Source organism: Acipenser ruthenus, chromosome 10 (assembly GCF_902713425.1).
Source record: "Acipenser ruthenus chromosome 10, fAciRut3.2 maternal haplotype, whole genome shotgun sequence".
NCBI lineage: Eukaryota > Metazoa > Chordata > Actinopteri > Acipenseriformes > Acipenseridae > Acipenser > Acipenser ruthenus.
Genome location: NC_081198.1, coordinates 20,760,828 through 20,778,687, shown reverse-complemented (window position 1 = coordinate 20,778,687; position 17,860 = coordinate 20,760,828). Strand labels below are relative to the sequence as shown.

General features: G+C 48.8%; 4 non-coding genes and 1 pseudogene across 4 annotated transcripts; all 5 read left to right on the top strand.

Annotated features, from left to right (window-relative positions):
- Positions 1-1,377: 1,377 nt before the first annotated feature.
- On the top strand, positions 1,378-1,568 carry LOC117414415 (U2 spliceosomal RNA). The gene has a single exon (XR_009329991.1). It is a non-coding gene; the product is annotated as a U2 spliceosomal RNA (small nuclear RNA).
- A 6,139-nt stretch (positions 1,569-7,707) lies between these two features.
- Positions 7,708-7,884, top strand: LOC131738554 (U2 spliceosomal RNA; annotated as a pseudogene).
- A 577-nt stretch (positions 7,885-8,461) lies between these two features.
- LOC117968092 (U2 spliceosomal RNA) lies at positions 8,462-8,652 on the top strand. Its single transcript, XR_004662239.2, has one exon. It is a non-coding gene; the product is annotated as a U2 spliceosomal RNA (small nuclear RNA).
- A 598-nt stretch (positions 8,653-9,250) lies between these two features.
- LOC117968083 (U2 spliceosomal RNA) lies at positions 9,251-9,441 on the top strand. Its single transcript, XR_004662234.1, has one exon. It is a non-coding gene; the product is annotated as a U2 spliceosomal RNA (small nuclear RNA).
- Positions 9,442-10,017: 576 nt separating this feature from the next.
- Positions 10,018-10,206, top strand: LOC117968068 (U2 spliceosomal RNA). The gene has a single exon (XR_004662218.2). It is a non-coding gene; the product is annotated as a U2 spliceosomal RNA (small nuclear RNA).
- Positions 10,207-17,860: the final 7,654 nt, after the last annotated feature.

The window sequence follows — 17,860 nt, the reverse complement described above, 5'->3', positions numbered from 1 at the left end:
GTCCAAGTTGAATAAGGAGAAGTCGGAGTGCATGTTGTTTGGGGGATGGGAGGGGGTACCGGATGTTGGGGTATGCGTGAAAACTGATTTTATAAAAGTTTTAGGTATAAGGATGGACGCCACAGGATCTGGTCTGAGCAATTGGGTGGAGGTCTCAAAGAAAGTGGGCCAGAAAATGGGGCTGTGGACACAGAGGAGCCTGACACTGGAGGGGAAGGTGCTCATTGTCAAGGCGGTCATTCTCCCCTTGCTTCTGTATGTGGGAGTGGTCTTCCCACCCCCCAGGGCTGTTATCACAGTTTTAAAAAGGCAGATGTTTCGGTTTTTTTGGGGTGCCAAGTGGGAGCGTTTGAAGAGAGAGGTGGTGTGTAAAGGGGTATTAAAGGGTGGTAAAGGGCTTCCGGAATTGGAAACGTTTTTATATGTTCACGCAGTTTGCAGGCATGTTGAATTGGTGTTAAGAGGGGAGTGTCAAGGGGCTTTGTTTGTGAGGTTTTTTATGGGGGCGTTTTTAAGGTTTCTAGGAATTTTAAAGATCCCCCTTACTGTCCCGATTGTTTTTGATCCTCCCTTTGGGTATGCAGTGTTTAAAGAGTTCTTAAAGGGGAAACTGACGGGGAAGGTTGACAAAGACCTGCTTTTAAAACCAAGAAAACTGCTTTCTTTTGTGCAGGAGAGTGTGACCACATGTCCTATAAAGAGGGTTGCAGTAGGTGATCCAGAGAAGGTGTGGTGGAATGCTGCCCATCCTGCTTTGATGAACCAGCATAAAGACCTGGCCTGGCTTATCATGCATGAGGTGTTGCCGGTGAGAGCGGTGATGCATGGCAGAGGGATGTGCAAGACCCCTAGCTGTCCTTTTCAGGGCTGTGGGGCGGAGGAATCGGTGTGCCATCTGTTGTGGGAGTGCGAGTCTGCCAGGCGCTTGTGGAGAAAGGCGTCCCCCCTGTTGGCTGTGTGGATGGAAGGCAACCTGTTGGAGGAACAGCTGGTTTTGTATGGCCCAAAGAAGGAGGAAGGCTCATGGCAGCTCTGGTGTGTGGTGAACTGTTTTAAGGAGGCCCTGTGGAAGGCAAGGAATATCCTGGTCTTGAAATCTGAGACCTTGAGCTGCCGTGTGACCTATGAGATCGGCCAAAGGGCCATACGGGACTATGTATTGCGTGATGTCAACAGGAGGGGGCGTGAAGAAGCAGAGAGGATCTGGCGGTGGGAGAAGTGGCCGGGCAGTGCTGGTGCTAGGTTGGAGTGTCTGGGCTTGTCAAGGCAGGATGAGGACTTTATTTAAGGACATGCACTCTTTTGTACAAACGTGTTTTAGAGGTGCCTGTTAACTATTGTTATTGTGAATTGTATGTGTTAGTTTTGTAATTGTGTATTGTGTTGATTGTAAAAATAAATAAAAAAAAAAAAAATCTGTTCTTATCAGTTTAATATCTGATACGTCCCCTATCAGGGGACCATATATTAAATTGATTTTTGGAATCGGGAGATGGAACAGGGGCTTGCTCCGTCCACTCCACGCATCGGCCCGGTATTGCAGTACCTCCGGGAACGGTGCACACCTTTCTCTAACGTTGGTCAAAGTCAGATCTGGATCTCTCCTGTGAGCATTTTGTCTACCCCTGCTGGAGGGAGAGTGCCAGTGTTGATGCAAGTTTTCCCGCCGTTTTACTTCTTTTTTTTTTCTTTCTCTCTTTCTTTCTTCCTCTCTTTCTTTCTCTCTTTCTCTCTTTCTTTCTCTCTTTCTTTCTTGCTGTCTTTCTTTCTTTTATTCACATGTGGTGATGATGTAGACAGCAGCAGGTTGTTTCCTGGGAGCATGCAGCTAACCAGACAAGTGTGGTGGAACATGTCCCTATGCCAGGACCTTCTTAGCAAGCCAGCCAGCGAGGCACAGTTGTAGTTACCCAAGGCACCTTGCACAGCATAGCAGCTTGGCATGACTATTTGTAAGACGCACTCCGCCAGTTTATGTTTTGTTTTTGGTGTTATGTGTGTGTTTTTGCTTTGTTTTGTTTTCTCCTGCTTAAATTGCACATTTCCCCTCTGGAAGCAGCAGCCCGTTTTTTTGGGGTCTGCTTGTGCTTGAAATTTTGCACCCACCTTTTGAATCCCCCTGTGCCGTCCGGGCTGGGGGGCCCCGGGCAAGGGCCAAGTCGCCATCGCTTCTCGGCCTTTTGGCTAAGATCAAGTGTGTGGCTTGACCGCAGCTTGATTTGGAAGCGATAGGTAAGGTAAGGTACGGTAACGGTAACGGTAAACGGTAAACGGTAAACGGTAACGGTAAACGGTGGCAATATTGGTTGCTGGTAGCTGAGGTGGTGGACGAAGGAGGGAAGACCAGGAGCCAGTTTTGCTTAGCAGGTAAGGGGGACCCTTTGAGGGCACCTTATCTGCTTTCTAGTTAAGTATTTTCTTTTGCCTTTTTGGGTGTTTTTTTCAATATTTCTATTGCTTCTTAAATTATTGGAATGGCGGGTCCAAGGGTTGGGGGACGCCGTTTAAATTGTGTTAGGTTCTCTATAAATGAGTCGAAGCAGGGGGAGGAGAAGTTGTTTTTGAATAGGCTTGAGTTTTCCAGAGGGGTTGTACAGAAGGTGTTGGGGTTTATGCCTATTGATTTAAACTGTATTATTACGACAGGGAAAGGAGGCCAATGGGATGTAAGTTTTATGTCTGAAGCGGGTATGATGGAGTGTGTGAGCAGGTTTCATAACCTAAGGGGACATGATCTGATTAAGAAGTTGAGTTTGGAGAAACTGACAAATAATGCACGAAGGGTTGTGATTGTGAGAATGGGCTCAGAGATGGTGAAGGGACAGGACGTGTGCACTTGGTTGAGGAGGTATTGCCATGTGAAGGGGGAGGCTATAAAAGTGAGGGATGATGATGGGGTGTGGACTGGGGCATGGAGGGTGGTGTGTGAGCTGTGGAGAGGCTTAGGGACATATGATGGGTTTCTGCACATACCTTCTGACATTGCACTTGGTGCTGACAGGGGGTATGTGCATTACTTCGGCCAGCCTAAGGTGTGTCGGAAGTGTGGAGGTGTGGGGCACTTAGCGGTGGTGTGTAAGAGAGTGGTGTGTAATGTGTGTAAAGAGGAGGGGCACATGGCTAGGGAATGTGAAGTTCAGAGGAAGTGTAATCTGTGTGGGAGTGAGACACACTTTTTCATGAATTGTCCTAGATCCTTTGCCAATAGGGCTAAGAGGTATGAGGAGGGAGAAGAGAGTGAGGAGGAGAAGGAGGAGGAGGAGGGTGAGGGGAGGCAGAAAGGGGGAAGTGAGCAGCAGGAGAAGGGGGGTGAGAGGGAGGAGAATAGAGGGGAGGTGAGGGAGGAGGGGAGGGAGGGGGAGGCACAGGGGGAGGGGGGAAGTGATCAGCAGGGATCTGTTCTGGAGGAAGATTTGATGGTGTCCCCATCAGAGGAGGAGAGCGAGGACCCAGGGGAGGGGTCCAGTGGAAGGAGCAGGGAGGAGGTGTATAGGGGGAGTGGGGTGGTAAGCTCTGTGGAGGATGATGGAGGGGGCGGTATTCCGTGTGCAAAGCGGGAGCGGGATGAGGCTAGTGTTGAGGGAACAGGACGGGAGGAGGAGGAGGATGGTAACTCAGAGGATATGGATCAAGAGTGGACTCCAGGGAAAAGGAAGTTACATAGTGAGGAGGGGGATGGGTTTGTGAGGGTGGAGGGGAGGAAGAAGGGGAAGAAGAAAAAGAAGCAGGGAAGTGGGGGAGTAGGACAGGAGTTTTTTTCATCCCCCAGTTCAGTCGTTTCCTCTAGGGGTGACTATAGAGGGGATGGTGGTGCGGAGAAGAATGGGGGAGAGCCGTTCCTGGATCTGGAGGGGGTCGTAGTGTTTTCCTCGGGTGAGGTAAGTATGAGGGAGGAATTTGTGGTAACTGGCCAGGAGGGGGAGGGGGAGGAGCCCCTTTTAAAAATATCCTGATGCAGGATTCTGTATGTGTATGGCTGTTAGCTTGTTTTGCAATGGCTCTGAGTGTGGTTACTATAAATGTTAGGAGTATTAAAAGTAGTGATAGGTGTACGTTGGTGTTGTCATATTTGAGTGGGATACAGTGTGATATTTTGTGTTTGCAAGAGTGTGGTATCCCTGGGTTGGAGGACTATAGTACTTATGAGGGGAGGTGGGGTTATGGGCCATCTGTGTGGTCCGGATCAAATGAAAATAAATCAGATGGGGTAGCAATTTTGATTAAAAATAAGGGGTTTATGATTAAAGATCATAGAGTGATTGAAAAAGGTAGGGTGCTGGAGGTGGAGGCGGAATTTTTTGGGAAAAGTTTTAGCTTAATTAATGTGTATGCTCCGCCAGAGGTGGAGGGGAGGGCTAGTTTATTTGAAGATTTAAGGGTTAAATTAGTGAGGAGCAGGCCGGTTATTGTAGCAGGGGATTTTAATTGTGGGTTAACAATGGAGGATAGGCGAGAGAGAAAGAAGGGGTTCAAGCTGGATAAATCTAGTAAAATGCTAAAAGAAATAGTGGAGGACTTTCGACTAGTGGACTGTTTTAAAGTGAACAATGTGGGGGAAAGAGGTTTCACTTGGGTGAAAGGGGATGGGACCCAGGCGTCCAGGATTGATTTTGTGTTTGTCTCACAGAGGGTGGAGTGCGAGGAGTGTGTGCTGGTGCCAATGTTTTTCTCTGACCACTGTGCGCTGAAAGCTGCTTTTGACCTTACAGGTTGTGTGGATGTAGGGAGGGGTGTGTGGAAGTTAAATTGCGAGTTGTTGGAGGATGATTGGGTGTGTGAGGTATTTAGAGAGCGGTATGGCCAGTGGCTGTCCTTAAAGGACCTTTGTGGGTCCCAGGCAGAGTGGTGGGATCTGGTGAAGGAGAAAACAAAACATTTCTTTATTTGGGCGGGGAGGAGGAAGGCAGAGAGGGAGAGAAGGCAGGAGAAGGTTTTGTTCAAGGAGCTGGAGAGTTTAACTAAATTGTACAATGCAGGGCTGGACTTTAGTGAAGAGATCAGGGAAGTGAAAAAGAGACTGAAGGGGGTGGTAGAGAGGAGGGTGAAGGGGCTCTTATTTAAAAGCAGAGAGAAGCATTTAGAGGAAAATGAAAAGTGTAGTCGGTATTTTTTTAAAAAGGTGCTGGATGGGAGGAAATTTATAGACTCTATGAAAGGGAGGGATGGGGCTTTAGTTAAGACTACAGAGGGGCTGTTGAGGGTGGTGGAGGAGTTTTATGGGGGCCTTTATGTAAGGAAAGAAATTGAAATGGGGGCTATGGAGGAGGTGTTAGGACATTTGGAGCGGGAGGTGGGGGATGGAGGGCAGTTGGACAAAGAGTTTACGAGGGAAGAGTTAGATGAGGTGGTCAGGGGGGTGAGGCTGGGCAAGACACCGGGGGGGGATGGACTCCCTGTGGAGTTCTATTTAAAGTTTTGGGAGTTAGTGGCACCAGATCTGTTGGCCTTGTTTCGGGAGTGTGGGGAGGAGGGAGGGGAGTTTCCACCTTCATTTAGAGAGGGCATTATTACATTGATTTTTAAAAAGGGGGATAAGGCTGAGCTGAAAAATTGGCGGCCAATTACATTGTTGAACCAGGATTTTAAATTGTTCAGTAAATTGTTGGCTCAACGTATGAGGGATGTGCTGGGGGATGTTATCCACCCGGATCAAACTTGTGCCGTTCCAGGTAGGAAGATCACGGACAGCCTGGTATTGATGAGAGATGTCATCTGTTATGCGAGAGACAGGGGAATTCGATTATGTGTACTAAATTTAGATCTTGAAAAGGCGTATGATCGGGTCTCGCATCAGTTCATGTTTGGTGTTCTGCGAAAAATGGGGTTTGCAAAGAGGTTTTTAGACTGGGTGGGCCTGTTATATAAGGGTGTGTATAGCAGGGTATTGGTAAATGGGTGTCTGTCAAATCCAGTTAGTGTGGGATGTGGCGTCCGTCAGGGCTGTCCGTTATCTCCGCTCCTGTTTATCTGTTGTATGGAGCCGCTGGCACAAGCTTTGAGAAGGGACCCAGTGTATAAAGGGTTAACTATTCCTGGGAGTGGGGGGCAGGAGGTTAAATGTGTCTTGTATATGGATGATGTCAATGTCCTCTGTCGGGATGAGTTGTCCATTCAGAGGACTTTGGAGAAAGCTGATGTTTTTTGTCGTGCGTCTGGGTCTAAACTGAACCAGGAGAAATCGGAGGCAATGTTCTACGGGAAATGGGACGGGAGGGGTAGTATAAAATTAAAAGTTAAGGAAGACTGCATTAAGATTCTGGGGGTGAAATTTGATGCTAATGGATCAGGGGGTAAGAACTGGGAGGAGGTGGGAAGTAGGGTCAATAAAAAGCTAGGGTTTTGGAGGCTGAGGAGGCTTACGATGGAGGGGAGGGTGATGGTGGTAAAGGGGGTAATATTGCCACTGTTGTTGTATGTGGCGGTCGTGTTCCCACCATCTAGGAATGTGGTAACGCTGCTAAACAGAGCTGTGTTTCGTTTTTTTTGGCAGGGGAAATGGGAGAGAGTGAGGAGGAGTGTGGTGGGGAAGGACAAATTAAAGGGGGGGAAAGGGTTGCCAGATGTCCAGACGTTTTTAATGTCAAAGTTTTGTGCATTGCATTTTGCTATGTGTCTGAATGGTGTGTCAAAAGGGGCCTGCTTTGTGAGATTCTATATTAGTTCCTATTTGAGGAAGTTAAAGTTGATGTCCGTGCCTTTGTCTGTGCCAACAGCCTTTGATCTGCCCTATCATTATGCGTTATTTAAAAGATTTGTGATGTCCAAGGGGCTGGAAGGATGTAAGGCTGAAATTGTGGCTAATGGTAAATCTCTGTTTAACTTTCTGCAGGGTAATGGGGATATGTGTCCGGTTCATGGCCTTGTGTTAGACGAGACGCCAGAAGTGTGGCAGAATGCGAGCCATCCTGCCCTGATGAACGAGCATCGAGATCTGTCTTGGTTGGTAGCCCACGATGTATTGCCAGTTCGAGCGGTGATGCATGCATGTAATCTGGGGAGGTCACCCAGATGCCCGAGAGAGAAGTGTGGAGAGGAAGAAACGGTCGGTCACGTTCTCTGGGGATGTCTGGAGGCGAGGAAGGTGTGGAGTGAGGCAGGCTCCGTCCTGGATTTGTTCCGGGGACAGCTGCCCATACATAGGCAGCGTGTGCTGTATGGGAGCCCGAAGAAAGACCAAGAGAAACTGAGCAAAGTGCAGTGGGGCATGCTGTGGGTCCTAATACGCTGTCTGTGTGATGCAATTTGGAAGGCAAGGAACTGTTTTGTGGTGAAGGGCGTGAGCCTGCCTGCCCAGGCTGTTCTTGAAATGGGACTAAGTCAGATGGAGAGCTATGTCCTAAAGGACGCTTTGCGACTTGGCCGACAAGAGGCGAAGAGAAGATGGAGGCTTGAGGAATGGAGACGTGGAGATCTGTGGGCTACTGGCGTGGGATGAGATCTTGCTGCTTGTTTATTAGAAGTAGGATAGGCATATTGTTAGGGGCACATGTTATCCTGTAGAAAGGTTTCAAAAATGGAATTGTATGCGTGATTATGTTTTGTATTTGTTGCATATATGGGAGAGATGTAATGTGATATGTAATGTGTTTTTTTATAAGTGGATTGTAATGTGTTGGTTCTGTTCATGAGTTTGTTGTATATAAGTGGTTATAGTTATTTTTGTATTGTGATGTTTAAGTGTGTTTTGTGAGTTGTGTTTGTATGTGTATTTTTTTTTCCATTAATAAAAAAAAAAAAAAAAAAAAAAATCTGTTCTTATCAGTTTAATATCTGATACGTCCCCTATCAGGGGACCATGTATTAAATTGATTTTTGGAATCGGGAGATGGAACAGGGGCTTGCTCCGTCCACTCCACGCATCGGCCCGGGAACGGTGCACACCTTTCTCTAACGTTGGTCAAAGTCAGATCTGGATCTCTCCTGTGAGCATTTTGTCTACCCCTGCTGGAGGGAGAGTGCCAGTGTTGATGCAAGTTTTCCCGCCGTTTTACTTCTTTTTTTTTTCTTTCTCTCTTTCTTTCTTTCTCTCTTTCTTCCTCTTTCTTTCTTGCTTTCTTTCTTTCTTTTATTCACATGTGGTGATGATGTAGACAGCAGCAGTTTGTTTCCTGGGAGCATGCAGCTAACCAGACAAGTGTGGTGGAACATGTCCCTATGCCAGGACCTTCTTAGCAAGCCAGTCAGCCAGCGAGGCACAGTTGTAGTTACCCAAGGCACCTTGCACAGCATAGCAGCTTGGCATGACTATTTGTAAGACGCACTCCGCCAGTTTATGTTTTGTTTTTGGTGTTATGTGTGTGTTTTTGCTTTGTTTTGTTTTCTCCTGCTTAAATTGCACATTTTCCCTCTGGAAGCAGCAGCCCGTTTTTTGGGGGTCTGCTTGTGCTTGAAATTTTGCACCCACCTTTGAATCCCCCTGTGCCGTCCGGGCTGGGGGGCCCCGGGCAAGGGCCAAGTCGCCATCGCTTCTCGGCCTTTTGGCTAAGATCAAGTGTAGTATCTGTTCTTATCAGTTTAATATCTGATACGTCCCCTATCAGGGGACCATATATTAAATTGATTTTTGGAATCGGGAGATGGAACAGGGGCTTGCTCCGTCCACACCACGCATCGGCCCGGTATTGCAGTACCTCCGGGAACGGTGCACACCTTTCTCTAACGTTGGTCAAAGTCAGATCTGGATCTCTCCTGTGAGCATTTTGTCTACCCCTGCTGGAGGGAGAGTGCCAGTGTTGATGCAAGTTTTCCCGCCGTTTTACTTCTTTTTTTTTTCTTTCTCTCTTTCTTTCTTTCTCTCTTTCTTTCTCTCTTTCTCTCTTTCTTTCTCTCTTTCTTTCTTGCTTTCTTTCTTTCTTTTATTCACATGTGGTGATGATGTAGACAGCAGCAGTTTGTTTCCTGGGAGCATGCAGCTAACCAGACAAGTGTGGTGGAACATGTCCCTATGCCAGGACCTTCTTAGCAAGCAAGCGAGCCAGCGAGGCACAGTTGTAGTTACCCAAGGCACCTTGCACAGCATAGCAGCTTGGCATGACTATTTGTAAGACGCACTCCGCCAGTTTATGTTTTGTTTTTGGTGTTATGTGTGTGTTTTTGCTTTGTTTTGTTTTCTCCTGCTTAAATTGCACATTTCCCCTCTGAAGCAGCAGCCCGTTTTTTGGGGGTCTGCTTGTGCTTGGAATTTTGCACCCACCTTTGAATCCCCCTGTGCCGTCCGGGCTGGGGGGCCCCGGGCAAGGGCCAAGTCGCCATCGCTTCTCGGCCTTTTGGCTAAGATCAAGTGTAGTATCTGTTCTTATCAGTTTAATATCTGATACGTCCCCTATCAGGGGACCATATATTAAATTGATTTTTGGAATCGGGAGATGGAACAGGGGCTTGCTCCGTCCACTCCACGCATCGGCCCGGTATTGCAGTACCTCCGGGAACGGTGCACACCTTTCTCTAACGTTGGTCAAAGTCAGATCTGGATCTCTCCTGTGAGCATTTTGTCTACCCCTGCTGGAGGGAGAGTGCCAGTGTTGATGCAAGTTTTCCCACCGTTTTACTTCTTTTTTTTTCTCTCTTTCTTTCTTTCTCTCTTTCTTTCTCTTTCTTTCTTGCTTTCTTTCTTTCTTTTATTCACATGTGGTGATGATGTAGACAGCAGCAGTTTGTTTCCTGGGAGCATGCAGCTAACCAGACAAGTGTGGTGGAACATGTCCCTATGCCAGGTCCTTCTTAGCCAGCCAGCCAGCCAGCCAGCGAGGCACAGTTGTAGTTACCCAAGGCACCTTGCACAGCATAGCAGCTTGGCATGAATATTTGTAAGACGCACTCCGCCAGTTTATGTTTTGTTTTTGGTGTTATGTGTGTGTTTTTGCTTTGTTTTGTTTTCTCCTGCTTAAATTGCACATTTTCCCTCTGGAAGCAGCAGCCCGTTTTTTGGGGGTCTGCTTGTGCTTGAAATTTTGCACCCACCTTTGAATCCCCCTGTGCCGTCCGGGCTGGGGGGCCCCGGGCAAGGGCCAAGTCGCCATCGCTTCTCGGCCTTTTGGCTAAGATCAAGTGTAGTATCTGTTCTTATCAGTTTAATATCTGATACTCTGGCTTCTCTTCAGTTCGGTTCCAGTTTTTTTCTTTTTCAGGCGGTTCCGGCTTTTCCAGACGTTCCTGGAGTTAGAGAGAAGGAGGACCTACCATCCAGACGACCTTTGAGGACCCTTTGATGACCTAGACGACCTCATCCCCAGCCTTTGATTGTAATCGAGATCCAGACCGAGAGAGCAGCAGGCGCCCAGCAGAGGGCGCCATCTGGGAGGAGCAGAGGGCGGCCCCGGACCCCGAGGAGGCGTCACAGCCACGATTCTTCCTACGTGGTCTCGGTGCCAAGCAGCGCCCCCTACTCCGCCAGGGAAGGACACCGTTCACCTGGGGAGGGGGTCCCTCTTGCGAGGCGACCATCTCCTCAGGGACTAAAGTAATAGTTCCTTCAACTGCCCAGATTTGCTGCTTACGTTGTCTCTTTTTCGTAGAGAGAGACAACCCGGACGTCCAGAGGCTTCTCCCACCCCAATCGGAGGAGCCAGCTGAAGGATGGCGTTCCGGCCAACCCAGGAGACCAGGAGGCACAATGCGGTGCGCTTCACAAGGACCCAGCAAGAGGAAACGGAACCAGGACTGACGAGACTGGAGTTCAGCCGGACCATTCTTCAGAGGGGTATGGGTTTTTCCCCTTCTGACTTGAATTGTTTGGTGAAATTGCCAGGGCTTAAGGAAGTGTTTGAGGTCAGTTTTAGGAACCCCCAAAAGTTACAAGAAATGTGGTCCTTTTGGGGGGAGAATAAATATCTCGCTCCATACAAAGAATTTTGTGTGGATGCTCTGACAGACAGAGAAATGAAAGTTGTTACTGTCCAATTTTTCAATGAGGCTGTTAGCGACTATGATATTACAACATGTCTTAACCGCTATGGGAGGGTGTCATCAGAAGGGAGGAAAATTACAGACGAAGATGGGGTTTGGACAGGAGCCAGAAAGTGGCTGGTACGCCTTAATGTTGATCCATCGGGCATTGGAGGCGTCCGCCACATTCCAAACTCCATAGTGTTAGGGCCCAACAGAGGGCTGGTATTCTATAATGGGATGCCAAAACTCTGCAGGAAATGTGGGGAATTAGGACACCTGGCGGCCGCGTGTACTGTAGTCAAGTGCAGGAACTGCGGCGCCCCCCACGAGACCAGCCACTGCAGAGAAGAGAGGCAGTGCAATTTGTGTGGAAAGAAGGGGCACCTGTTTAAGGACTGCCCCTCTTCCTATGCCAACATGGCCAGAGCCAGCAAGGCAAATACGAACAAGCCTAGGCCTGAGCAGGAAGAGGGAGCAAGTAACAAAGATCAGTCCACATCACCACCAACAGTATCCAAGACCCAGACTCCAGCACCACCATCATCACCAGCACCCCCCTCACCCCCCCGCCCCCGAGACATGTCCCGTTTTACGAGGACCCCTTCCCCCAGCCCAGAGAGAGAGTACAACAGCTACTCCACTAGCTCCTCCAGTAGCTCCTCTGATGCAGAACACGAGGCAGGGAGGGAGCCCGGACCCAGCAGCGGCCCCCCCCTGAGTAGGGCCCTCTCAGCGCCAGCACTCCCCCTCGGCTCTCGTTATGACGCCATAAGGATTGAGTCCGTGGGGGAGGAAAGCGAAAGCGACAGTGAAAGTGAGAGTGAGAAGGAGGGGAAGGGAGTGAAGAACCAGCAGAGGGTGGGGAAAAGAAAGGGTAGAGACGAGGGGGGGAAAAGAAAGAAGATCAGGATCAAAGACAGCAAGTTGCAGGTGGCCCCCATAGATCCAAAACCAGCTAATGTCCACACAAAGTCCCCAGTCTTGCCCTCGCAGGCAGAGACGGAGGCGAGTGGGACGGCTACACTGCCGCCTAGTGGGCAGGTAGCAGCCAGCCAGGGCATCCCCAGCCAGCCTTCCCAGTCGTTGGCACAAACCCTAGCACACCTCGCAGAAGAGGTGTTCACTAATGCACCGAGGGAGAGGTCGGGGTCAACACCTTCCCTGACCAGCAGTACCTCGGTAGCAATGACCCTCTTCAAGCGAAGGGCCTCCCTTCAAAGCATCCTTGACCCCCTCCCTTGTATGGGCAAAACCAGGGGCCCCCTAGAGGTCCTCCTAGATACAGCACTGGAGGACATGGGAATACCCCTGGACGCGGTAAGCCAGAAGTCTGCTAACAGCTCCAATTCAACAGACGGTAACAGCCAAAGAATGCTGTCTGTCATAACCCCCCCCCAGGACAAAGCTGACCCACACGTTCTGAGGGGCCCTGAGCAAGTTCCACCAGACTTACCTTGTGGGGAGTTGAATAGCCCCAACAACTCCACGTACTGTGCATATAAAGACGGTGCCTTCTTGGACGAGGCAGCAGTGAGTACCTTCTCAGGGGTGATGGGAGTTGCAAATAAGCCCAAGCCCCCTCGAAGCAAGCGTAGAGCTAAGAGTAGGAAGAGTGTCCCGACCTCCCAATCATAGTCGCTATGGGGTGGACGCAGCGACTCCTTTTCTTGTTAGCTACCCTGATGGCCCTGATATGTGTGTCTGTTAATGTCAGGAGCATCAGGGAGACACAAAAAAGATTTGATGTACTAAACTATCTAGCTAACTTGAAAGCAGATCTCATCTTTCTGCAGGAGTGTGGTATTTCGTCGAGCCCTGATTATAGGGACCTGAAGGAGAGTTGGACCCTGGGGGACTCCTTCTGGTCGGGCTCCAACATAGCCAGAGCCGACGGAGTAGGTATCCTGTTTAAAAACCCATTTATTACCTCCCGCAGCAGCAGGGAGGTAGAACCTGGTAGAATTCTGAGCGTGGATGTGACATACAACAACACTCCCCTCAGACTGGTCAATGTCTACGCACCCACTAACCAAAACGAAAGAGTTCAATTTTTTCCACAGCTGCGTCCACTCCTGCTGGGGAACGTACCCGTCATCGTGTCAGGTGACTTCAATTGTGCTCTGAGGGACGTAGACCGGAGCAGGCCACGCAACGACCGCTCTAGTAGAGTTTTGTCCTCCGTAATATCTGATTTCTCCCTGTGTGATGCAGGTAAGGACCTGGTGCCTCCCTTTACCTGGGTGAGCTCATCTGGGACCTCCTTCTCCCGTATAGATCTCGTCCTGCATACCAGCTCCCTTACGAAGACGGCAGTAGACACCCAGGCCGTCTTCTTCTCTGACCATAGGCTCCTGCAGGTAACATTGCAGGTCCCTCAGACCTCCCAGATGGGGTCAGGGGTCTGGAAATTAAACACCTCCTTACTCGATGACCCCTCCATAGCTGCAGCCTATAAGAGCAGGCTTGTTGAGTGGACCACTTTGCGTGACCTATTCAACTCCCCTATAGAGTGGTGGGAGATGGTCAAAACGAGAACTAAGGGTTATTTCATAGCAGCAGGCAAGAGGAAAGCAAAAGAAAGGAGGGCCAAATATAAATACCTGAATGCTGCCCTCCAGCGTCTGAGCCTGCTTCAGCTTCGGGGGTTCCCTGTAAGCGACGAGATAGCCCAGACCAAGCTAGATCTTTCAGTGCTTTGTAGGGAGGAACAACGAAAGGTCATGCACAATGCAAAAGTGCAAAAAATGGAGGAAGACGAAAAGTGTACTCGCTTCTTCTTCCAGAAAACGAGGGAGAAGCGGCACTTGATGTCCTCCATGCTCGACAGCAGGGGGAGGATAGTAGAGGATAGTGAGGGAGTGAAAAAAGTGGTAGAGAACTTCTATAGGGACCTGTATAACATCAAAGCTACAGATGACACCCTGATAGAGTGGTTCCTGAGCCAGTTGGAGCCTGACTCAGTGCGGGACGAGGAGGAGGAGGAGAAGGACCCAGAACTCACGCTGGAGGAGCTCACCCAGGCGGTTAAGACCATGAACACCGGTAAGACGCCAGGTCCAGATGGCATCCCGGGTGAGTATTACCATCTTTTTTGGGACACGCTAAAAGTCCATTTAGCGGAGGTCTACAGAGCGGTCTACAGGGAGAAGCGGTTGGGCCCTTCTATGCGGGAGAGTGTAATTACTCTCCTTCATAAGAAAGGGGAAGTTAAAGATCTACGGAATTGGCGCCCAATCAGCCTCCTTTGCGTGGATTACAAGATACTAGCCAAAGCTCTGATGCTCCGGCTACAAGTACACCTCCCTTTGGTCATTGGCCCTGACCAGGCTTGTGGCGTCCCAGGGAGGTCCATCACGGATATTTTAATGTTAACAAGGGACATTCTGGCTTATTCTAGAGAACGGAACCATCCCCTCTGCCTGTTCAACCTTGACCAGGAGAAGGCGTTCGATAGGGTAAGCCATGAATATATGTACAAAGTGATGGACCAGATGAAATTCGCTCCTGGACTTAGGGAGTGGGTTAAAACCATATATACAAACATTAGTACCCGAGTCTTGGTGAACAGGCACCTGACTGGTAAAATATCTATCCAGTCAGGGGTCAGACAGGGTTGCCCACTATCCCCACTGCTATATGTCGTGTGCATTGAACCCCTCCTGCAGGCAATTCGTAGGGATACCAATATAACTGGTTTCCAGCTGCCTGGATCCAACGGGGTCCAGGTCAAAACAACAGCATATATGGACGATGTGTCACTCATTTGCACCAACACATCGTCGGTACCTCGGATTAGTAATATCCTTGAGAAGTACTGCACGGCGACCGGGGCAGTGATTAACAAGTCCAAGAGCGAAGTCTACGTGTCTAAAAATTGGCAGGTAGATAGGGAACTGTCGGACATGTACCCTGTCAAAAAGGACAAAATCAAGATTCTGGGCCTCATTTTCGAGAACAATAGCTCGGGGGCCCAGAGCTGGACGGCGGCCATTAACCAGGTCCGTAAAAAGATTGGCGGATGGAGCACAAGATCCTTAACAATGACGGGTAGAGTATTAATAACCAAGTCTATACTGTTCCCCATCCTCTCTTATGTAGGAAAAATCTTTCCCCCAGACAGGACCACCAAAAAAGTGGTGGACCGCATTATCCACCGCTTTATCTGGGGCAGCAAGATGGAGAGGGTAAAGCGAGCCACTCTGAGTAAAGCCGACAAGAAGGGAGGTAAGGGGGTCCCGGACGTTGTGCAGCTCACCCGAGTGCAGGGGCTCACGCAAACTATCAAGAACATCCAGGCCCTGGACAGGAAGGTATGTTACATGAATCGTTTCTATTTTGCCACCTGTCTCAGGGCCTTGGGCCTCTGCACTATTGATAACACCGTGCCGTACTCCTGGGACCCCCCATTGTATTATAGAACCTTAAGGGACACTATATATAAATTGGGCTTAGATAAAGCAAAATTGGCCTCCTGGGAATACAAGGCTGTAACTAAATATCTTGCCGGTTCCCAGGAAATTGAAAAAGTAGCTACTTTCTCCCTCACCCAAAGCCAAAAAATCTGGGAGAATGTGTCTCACAGCTGCCTCAGTAATGTCCAGAAGGATATAGCATGGAACACCGTCCACAGTGCACTCCCCACTCGAGCGTTCATGTTCAGGAGGGGACTAGCCCAAGTAGAAACATGCCCCTATGCAAAGTGCCGCAAGAGAGAAACACCAGCCCATATCTTCTGGGAGTGTGATGTGGCTGGCAGTGTCTGGCTCTCTGTCTCTGTCTTCCTAAACAGGTTTGCTGACACGGCCAAGATGACCGCTGAGACTGTGCTCTATGGGCCTGCGGGAGGAATCACTACCAGCACAGCTAAGTGCGTTTGGCGTGTCATCAATGTTGTCAAGCAGATCCTGTGGGAAGGCCGTAACGTCTGTGTCTATCACAAGCAGGAGCTAGACACTATCACCACGACCAGAAGGGCACAAACTCTTATCAAGGACTTTGTAATTCTGGACATCCGGACCCTCGGGAAGGACAAGGCCTGCGCGGAGTGGAGGATCGCCGGACTTCAGGACGTGAAGATGGAATAAAGGAAAAAACTGGAACCGCTAGCTCCTAGGAGCGGGACTACGGGGCACCGCTAAGCCTTTTATTTATTTTGTCATGCCAGCATTCCGCCCTTTTTAGCTGGCATGACCGTTTTTCAACGGTGCCCTGGTTTTATGTAGTCTTTTGTTTCAGTTTTATGGACTTTTATTTGATTTACGTTGAATGTTTTATTTGATTTTGTTTTGTTTTGTTTTGTTTTATGTATCTTTAAGATTTTTAATGTAAACTATTAAAAGTTACATTTTAAGTGTTTTAAAATTTTAGAATTTTAACTCACTGTTTTATACACTGTCCCTTTTCCCCTGTCCCTGTTTTAGATCTAGTTTTATGTTCACTTTTGAACCTTTTAGAGAGCACTCCCCGGCCCTCACAAGCACTGGTTTTTTATAGATGGTTCTTTTTTTCCAGTCACTTTTAAAACAGCACAGGTTTTTTTCATGTTGATTTTAATCTGTGTCTGTTTTAACCATGTACAAATCACAATTGTCTTGGTGTTTTTAAATGTATTTTAAATGCTTTTAAAACAAAATGTATGTCTGTATGCATGAATGTCATCTTTAAAAGAAATGTAAAATGAATGAAAAAACGAATGGGTGTAAATGTAAAAAAATGTAAAATATCAATAAAAGAGTATTCTCTTCAGTTCGAATAAATCTTTCTAAGACTAAGGCTTAGAGGGTAGTGGCATTGCCCGCTCCCTCCGAGGGTCTGTGAGAGGTTTGTTCGAGTGAGGAGGAACAGAATTTGTTTTATTTTTGACTGGCTTTCTTCAGCTCGGCAACTTTTTGGAAGACTAATGCTCAGTCTGGTTTTGGCTTGCCCAATCCAAGCCGAGGGTCTTTCAAGATTTTGTTGACTGTTGAGTGCAGTTTTTTCTTTTTCAGACGGTTCCAGTTTATTTCTTTTTCAGGCGGTTCCGGCTTTTCCAGACGTTCCTGGAGTTCGAGAGATGGAGGACCTACCATCCAGACGACCTTTGAGGACCCTTTGATGACCTAGACGACCTCATCCCCAGCCCTTGATTGTAATCGAGATCCAGACCGAGAGAGCAGCAGGCGCCCAGCAGAGGGCGCCATCTGGGAGGAGCAGAGGGCGGCCCCGGACCCCGAAGAGGCGTCACAGCCACGATTCTTCCTACGTGGTCTCGGTGCCAAGCAGCGCCCCCTACTCCGCCAGGGAAGGACACCGTTCACCTGGGGAGGGGGTCCCTCTTGCGAGGCGACCATCTCCTCAGGGACTAAAGTAATAGTTCCTTCAACTGCCCAGATTTGCTGCTTACGTTGTCTCTTTTCCGTAGAGAGAGACAACCCGGACGTCCAGAGGCTTCTCCCACCCCAATCGGAGGAGCCAGCTGAAGGATGGCGTTCCGGCCAACCCAGGAGACCAGGAGGCACAATGCGGTGCGCTTCACAAGAAACAAGCAAGATGAAACGGAACCAGGACTGACGAGACTGGAGTTCAGCCGGACCATTCTTCAGAGGGGTATGGGTTTTTCCCCTTCTGACTTGAATTGTTTGGTGAAATTGCCAGGGCTTAAGGAAGTGTTTGAGGTCAGTTTTAGGAACCCCCAAAAGTTACAAGAAATGTGGTCCTTTTGGGGGGAGAATAAATATCTCGCTCCATACAAAGAATTTTGTGTGGATGCACTGACAGACAGAGAAATGAAAGTTGTTACTGTCCAATTTTTCAATGAGGCTGTTAGCAACTATGATATTACAACATGGCTTAACCGCTATGGGAGGGTGTCATCAGAAGGGAGGAAAATTACAGACGAAGATGGGGTTTGGACAGGAGCCAGAAAGTGGCTGGTACGCCTCAATGTTGATCCATCGGGCATTGGAGGCGTCCGCCACATTCCAAACTCCATAGT